The sequence below is a fragment of the Miscanthus floridulus genome, chromosome 3 (assembly GCF_019320115.1).
Source record: "Miscanthus floridulus cultivar M001 chromosome 3, ASM1932011v1, whole genome shotgun sequence".
NCBI lineage: Eukaryota > Viridiplantae > Streptophyta > Magnoliopsida > Poales > Poaceae > Miscanthus > Miscanthus floridulus.
In genome coordinates, this window is record NC_089582.1 from 77,304,548 (window position 1) to 77,312,721 (window position 8,174).

An 8,174-nucleotide genomic window follows, 5' to 3' on the forward strand; every position below is an offset into this window, starting at 1 on the left:
CAGAGGATGACTTGCTAGGAGAGGAGAATGATCTCAGCAAGGCAGCACGGGATTTTGTAGGAATTAAAAAGGGAGATTCGGTGAATGTGAGGAATGCAGCATCACTTGCCCCGTCTATCTCTTTTGGATCTTTGTCGGCTCCAGCACGCTTGCTGCAGTGGTCGCCGCAGCTCGGCCAGGCGGGCAGCAAGCCGCCGGGCTTGGCCATGGTGGCTCAGCTGAAGACCACGGTGGAGGAGAACTTGGCGATGAATGGCTCCACGGATCGGACGCTATAGAGTACAGAGAAGAGTCTTTTACTTGTATGCCATTAAAAAAGATGACCTAATCGTCTATGTCCCTAAAAAGTTCGATCTATCGTCAGTGTCCAAGCTCGAAAAACTTTTCTCTCTCACGCCATTCTGTCTATTTGCAGCCCTAACAGTGTGAAATGTGGTTGGCAAAGGACTTGAATGCCCCTGGAACTTTTGTTTCCTACGTGCCACTGCATGCTGGGCGGCAACTGATGGCTTGGCTGGATTCATGTCTTGAAGGAACTGTTAGAGCTGGCCATGGACTTGAGGTCCTTGTACGGCCCCGGCACAAGCTCCTGCTCCATCCCGGCCCGTTTCCTCTTCCTCTTCTCCCACATCCTGTAGCCCCAATACGCTCCGGCCGCAGCCAGCGCCACGAGGACCAGCGACAGCACCACGGTCGCGGCGGTAACGCCCGGCGACATGCCTCGCCGCGCCGAGGCCGAGCTCGCCGTCGCCGCCGACTTCCTGACCTTGAAGTAGCCCACCATCCGGTCGTCGGCCTGGTACACCAGCGTCTCCACGGGGAAGTCGATGAGGTAGCAGTACCCGCTCGCGCCGTTGTACACCGCGCCCCAGCAGGTGCAGTTGCCCGCGCACGCCAGCTCGCACCCGTCCGCCGCCGTGTTCGTCTACAACGGCAGCTCCCCCTTGTACGCCACGGACACCCGCGTCCGCCGCACCACGTCGAACTCCAGCTGCCGCGGCCCGTTGCTGCAGAGGTCGCCGGTCTCCTCGGCGTGGCACGGCGGGGAGCCGGTGCTCGTGCCGTTACTGTCGAGGCACTGGCACTGCACGTTCCCGGAGACGCACAGGCCGTACGTGCCGCACGACGTCGGCAGCTCGCACCGCTCCGCAATCGCCTTGTAGTCCGACGTCCACGCCTTGGCGTCGCTGGTACAGTAGTACGCGCGGAGGTTGCCGTCGTCGTCCAGCGTCATCCGCCGGAAGACACCGGCGAGGTTCAGGGCGAACGTGTCGAACGACAGCACGTCCACCCTCTGGCTGCCACCGCCGCCGCCGCTCTCGAGGTACAGGCCGAAGAACCCGAGGCCGTCGAGGCGGCCGTAGATCGGCGGCGCTGTGGCGTTCTCCTGCTGCGCCTCCAGCGCCGTGTGCTTCCAGTACATGGGCGTCGCCGTCCGGCCGCCGTCGAACTCCATGTGCAGCGCCATGTACGTCTTCCCGAGCCGCAGCGCGAAGCGCGGTTCGCAGAGATGAGCGACGGCGACGAGGCGGTGAAGTTCTGGTCCACGACGATCGTGTCGGACGGGTGGTCGAAGCTCTGCCACGCCGGCAGCGGCCTCGCGTACCGCTGCACGACGAGGTCGGAGGAGTTGAGCAGCGCCACGACGTCGCCCGCGGTGTTGAGCGTCCGCCACAGCACTGCGCCGTCGTGGGCCGTGAGGACGAGGCTGGTGTCGACGGCGAGCGTGGCCGGGCGCGACCAGTCCCCGAGGTTGGCCGGCGTGGCCCGCCAGACGGGGACGGAGGACGGGAGGTGCACCACGGCGAGGTCCAGCGACGCCGGGCCAACGCGGAGGAAGCCCAGGGCGAAGGCGGCGCTGGTCGCGTACAGCAACGGCTCGAACGACGCCGCGGACCCGGCCGCGTGCGTCGCGGTGAAGCCCACCCACGCTCTGCTTGCTTCTAGTAGTAGGCAGTGCTGCAAGTAAGAGTGCTTGCATGTTTCAGTTGAAGAGTTTGTCCTTCCTCAATATATCCCTTCCCAGTCCTCCCAATCATGCAGATCTGGCTATGTTGTTCTTTAGGTGCTTGATTTAGATTAGGGAGATGATGTTGACTCTTGGTCTCAAAGGACTTGAAGCAGCGACTTGGTGGTATGCAGACCGGCCGGTTGCCCCATGCAACTGTCTGCATGCCAACAAGCTGTTTCCTCACGCAGTCTTTTTTTCGAGAACGTGCATAGAACGTGCAGTGGCATATGAGAAACAAAAGTTCCAGGGGCATTTAAGTCTTTTGCCACCCACATTTCACACCGTTATTACTGCAAATAGACAGAATGGCGTGAGAGAGAAAAGTTTTTCGAGCTTGGACACTGACGATAGATCGAACTTTTTAGGGACATAGACGATTAGACCATCTTTTTTAATGGCATACGAGTAAAAGACTCTACAGAGAAGGGGTTGGCGGCACATCAAAACAAGCCGACCATGGTTACTATGGCTGCAGCTTGTGATTCACAACAAATTGCATCTTCCAATCAGCCGTCTATAATGAACGGTGAGGTACAATTGGAGGCTTCAGTGGGGCAGTTCGATGGGACTGCAGAAGGAGTGGTTGTTCACGGTGAACAACACCTTGGTGCCTTTCTCGATGCCATGTTAGGAGCTGGAGTGTCAGCTGATGGGGGGGTCAGATAAAGAGATGGGGAGCGTCATGAAAATGACGGTGCTATCGAAGGGAGAACTTACACCAGTGCGGCGCAGCAAGCGGAATGCGGACGTGGCTGATGTACACTCTGTTGAGAAGGCAGAAAAAAGAGTTGCTGTCAAGAACCTCGAGGTTACCCAAGGTAACGCATTTACAAATTCAGTTTGTTCTTTCGTTATTAATCGTATTGAGGAAAACTTAGGGGGAATGAGGTAGCGCAACCCTCCGACGATGCTTCGGTAGCGTGTCGCGTCCACCTTCGCCACCATGCTGTGCTTGGATAGCTTCAGCCGCTCCATTGGAGTTGTGCACGGCTTGCACTCCGCCATGCCACTACGCTCCAGCAGCTTTTCCGCATAGCCGCGCTGTCCCAAGGAGACGTGCTCCTTCCCCTACCTTACCTCAATGCCGAGGTAGTAGGAGAGCGCACCAAGATCGCTCATTTTGAAACAAGTAGCCATCTCACGTTTGAAGCCGTCAACGTCCTCTGTCCGCGCTCCAGTGACGATCAAGTCATCCACATACACGCCGATGATGAGCTCCTTCTTCCCCCATCGCCGTGTGTACAGCGTGTGCTCTATGGCGCAGCGAGTGAACCCAAGCTCGCCCAAGGTGGTGTTGAGCTTGGCGTTCCATGCCCATGGGGCCTATCACAGCCCGTAGAGCGCCTTGCGCAGCTTGAGCACCTTGTGCTCAGCGCCCTTGATGGCGAAGCCCAGAGCTTGCTTGACGAAGACCGACTCCGCGAGCTCGCCATTGAGGAACGCAGACTTGTTGTCGAGGTGGTGGATGCGCCAATCCTTCGCTGCTGCCATGGCCAACAGCAAGCGAATGGACTCTATTCGCGCCATCGGAGCAAAGACTTCCTCGAAGTCGATGCCCTCACGCTGCACGAAGCTGCGGGCGATGAGCCGAGCCTTATACTTGACAATGGCGCCACGTTCATCCCGCTTCACCTTGTAGACCCACTTCAACCCGATCAGCGTGCAGCCCATCGGTGGATCCACCAGCTCCCATGTCCCATTGTCCTAGATGGCCATCATCTCTTCCAACATCGCCCAGCGCCAATTGGCATCGCGTTTAGCCACTACAAATGTCGGTGGCTCCTCTACACTAACAAGGAGCAGCTCTAGGTCATCGAGAAAATGACTGGCCAACCCAGAAGCCCCCACTTCGCCGACGATGTTGTCCATCCGCCTGAACCGAACTTCCTCGCCATCGTGGAAAGCGTCCACGTAGTCGTCGATGCTGGTGGGTGGAGAGGTGAACTCGATCGGTGGTCCATGGTCTCCCTGTTCTGCCAGAGTGATCGGCATCGCTACTGGACCGCTCGGCACCACTGTCGGAGTGGTCGGCATCGCTGCTAGACCGCTCGGAACCACTACCGGAGTGGTCAGATCCACTGCTGGAGTGGTCGGCACCACTCCCGGAGTGGTCGGCTCCACTACTAGAGCGTTCGACACTACTGCTGAAGTGCTCAGCACCCCCTCTGGAGTGGTTGGCATTGCTGTTGGACTGCTCGTCACCACTCTTGGGGTGGTCGGCACCTCTTCTCCAATGTCTCCACCACTGTGGATGACTAAGTGTTCGACGACGAAGGTGCTACTCAAGCTGCCAGCTTCCCCCATGCCCAGACCCTCCCAGTCCTAGGTAGACATCTCATTGAACACCACATCCCTAGAGATCACAGTCTTGCCTCTCTTGGGATCATAGAGTCAATATGCCTTGGTGCCCTCCTCATAGCCCAGGAGCATCGTCGATGTGCTCCTGTCTTCCAGCTTGCCAAGGTTGTCGCAGAACCGACCAATTTATAAGAGTACAAGTACAATGGCAGCCCGCAAGCAGTCGCATGGTCATACTTGAACCCATATAAACCCGGTAGTCCGTCGAGTACCACGACGGGTCTCGATAAACGATTTACAACAACCAAGATTGTACATGATTCAACATACATGCCACATATTACATAAAGTTCACAGATACATTTCATCATCAGAGTACGAATAAAAGTTATTACAAACCGAGTTTGATAGATAAAACGGAAGCAATTAAGTTCGAAAATAAAGTTTCCAACATAGTTTGATACAGTGCCAAGTAAGATCACGGTCCACAAAAGCAAAGATAGGGATTAATAAAGAAGCCTGCCCAAGGCTTACTCCTCATCCACGGCGGAATAGAAGCAACTCTTGCAATAACCATGATACACAGTGCCATCTGCAACAATAGGAAATAAAACCCTGAGTACGAGAAAGTACTCAGCTAGACTTACCCGTCGTAAACCAGAAATAAAATGACTCCAAGGATTATGCAAGGCTGTATAAGTGGAGATAACTTGACAACATTTTGCATAAAAGCAATTGACTCATTGTACAATTATGATTCCTTTATCAAGTTAATTAAAACTATACATTTCTAGATTAGCAACTATCATGTGCCAAACATGTGGTATATCAATTTAAAAGCATACAATAGTAACCATAGCAGGTATTGTAATTCCATATTCATCCGAACCATCATGTTTCATAACACAGTTACTACGATGTTGGGACTAGCCAAGTTTCTCACTATCCGGGAGAGACGGCGATTCGAATCGATTTCAACCAGCTGAGAATTTATTCCTAACACAAATCTAGGCACACCGCGCGAAGGCAGCCTTAGGTCACCTTTGGTACAACTCAAGTCTACATTTCGCGGGTCCGTACTGCGCCGCACAATCTGGAACACCAGATGCTAGGACGTTCAGGCCTAGCCTGCCCTTGGGCTCAGTCTGATCGTTCCCTGGAAGGAGTGCACAACAAAACAGGTCCCGGCCTGAGTTGAATTACTCGGCTTCATGGTCGGAATGAGTTATCCGACCAGCTAAGTGAGAGGCATGCGTTCAATCTTGTCAGAAGCGCCAACAACGGTATGGTCCTTAATCGACACAGATGGGGATGATCCACACCCAAGACCTCCATGTCTCGTTGCTTCTCTATCGACATCCTACCCGGTCTCGATTTTTTTTTACCCCATGGTTCTGTTCCATGATAGCAAATATAGCCAACCGTGCTCCGGTATCCACCTATATCTCGTAGGTGACAGGACATCACCCGACTTCTACCGGTCTAAGCATGGCTAAGCATATATTCGATCCTGGACCTATACCGGTTAAAGGTGTAATATCTGGACAAGGAATGTATATGCATCAAGTGGTTCCATTCAACTCTTATAACCTAATGCATCAATCATAAGTACTTAAGTAATCATTTATAAAAATACTGGGAGACTTAGAATGCTTCGGGGCTTGCCTCGTAGAAAGGAAGTGGGGCGGTGGTCAGGACACTCCGGAAGCTCTTCAGGATTCTACTCCATGCCTTCGGGAGCTGCAACTTGAGGATTCTCCTGCTGGTCCCCTTCCTCTGCTTCTTCGAAGTCCAGCAACGTTATTTCTTCCTCCGATCCTAGATGCATGAATATGGCATAAGATATCGTGAATGCACAAGTGTAGCATGATGACACATGATGAATGTATTCATATAAGTATTCGTAACAGCATGATGTTAACAAGTGCATCATGTTTATTGAGTAGGTGCATATCTCTTCTCGATCATTTAATTAACTACTTCCACAATGCATCTACTACATCACAAAACAATAGCTACTTGTTTCACTCATAACTGGAGTTCTACTAATCCAAATGCAGTGATCCTGGACTTTCTGGAAAGCTTATCAAATTATCTACAACTTTGTTATTAACTGTTTTTACAGCAAACATCATCCCTATCATGCAACTTATCAAACTACAGAATCTGTCCGGAATCCTTTCAAATTTGCATTTTAAATCAACAATACTTCTACTTCATGTAATCACTCAAAATTTGACAACATAAAGCCTACCAACAGTTTAAGCATACCAAATACACTCAAGAAAACTTAATGGTGAAGCCCAAACTATTTCTTTATATGCCTTTATTATTTTATTTAGATACATAGGTTAAATAATAAATATATATCAAATGTGCATCATAAATTCTCAAAAATTTACAGTGCTTTTCTAAGGTTACTCAAAGACTACTGTAAAAATTTCATGCCATTTTATATTATAAAATATTCTATACAAAAATGACAAGACAGAAAGGCTTAAAGTAGCATAAATAGAAAACCCTAGTGAAAAGTGTCAAGCAACAGATTTCCTATTTTTCTTAGCATCCTTATGGTACTAGGATTACCCCCAACAAATTTCATGAATTTTGGATTCATAAATAATTTATAAAAATTCATACAAGGATTCACTATTTATAAAAGAAAAATCTATAACTCCAAATCTACACATGCACTGATCCTCAAATTTTACCAGAGCTCATATATGTTAAGAATAGCTTACCACAAAAATTTCATAATTTTTGGAGCACAGGAACTCTAGATATAAAATAAACAAGTTTGCATGCATTCAAAAACACATTTCAAATCTCTATTTAAATCTCCCAAAATTTCTACTGTAAATGTCAAGAATATATTTTTTTAAATACTACACTTCCTAAGTAACACTACACAATTTATTTCACAATTTTTGAAGCTACCAAACTGGAGATATAAAAATCACAAAACAATTCAAAATCTGGAATCAAATGACCTAGCTTTCAAATACAGAGTCGCTGACCGGTGGAACCCGTTGGTCAGAGGACCCCACATGTCATCGACTCAAAACAGGGCAGCTACGCTGCGCTACGGTGGCGCGGCCAAAGCTCACCGACGGTGAACTTGCCGGCGGTGACATCATCACACGATGATCTACTCGACTTCGCGCACACAATGCACTACTTGGTGGGACTTCTCGTCGGTGCTAGCAACGGCGGCGGTGGCCATGGCGGGGCGGAGGTGCGGGTCAACGGTGAGACCCCGGTGGAAGCTACGGTGATTCAATCAAGCGCTACGCTGAGCATCATAGAGCTACGGCGGACCTAGCTAGCGCTCTATCGTGGCCTGGGTGGTCTGGTTAGGTGGGACCACGGCGACAGAGGTGGCGACGGAGCTCCGGTGAGGCGGTGCGCGGGGCTAGAGCTTACTGAGCTCAAACCGTGGGCACGGTTGGATGCGGTAGGTTGCTGGGGAGACGGTGGAGGGCTGCGGTGGGGATAGAGGAGCTAGGCGTGAGCTAGCGCCTTCAACGGCGATGGCGGGCTCTCGGCGCCGAGGTTGCAGTTGCTGCGGGCGAGGTGAATGGCGAAGGAGAGCTGGGAATGCGAAACTGAGGGCGCGGCTGAGTGCGGGCGGGTGCTGGAGAGGTGAAGGCACGCACTGGCCTGCCCTGGCCACACGCAGCGAGGCACCGGTGACACGCGGCCATTGCCAGCCACCACGCAGCGCGCGACGACTAACGCCGGTTGGCCACCCATCCTGATTCAGTTGATTCAGAAACTGAAAGGGGCGCCTGACAGCCGGTTTTGTCAGCAAATTATCTGCCAAACCGTGGCTCCTTCGTGCAAATGCCCTACATGAGTTTTGTAG

The 8,174-nt window shown here is 51.6% G+C and overlaps 1 pseudogene; it reads right to left on the reverse strand.

Moving 5' to 3' along the window:
• Positions 1-520: 520 nt before the first annotated feature.
• LOC136543916 (PAN domain-containing protein At5g03700-like) lies at positions 521-3,148 on the reverse strand (annotated as a pseudogene).
• Between the last annotated feature and the right edge of the window lie 5,026 nt (positions 3,149-8,174).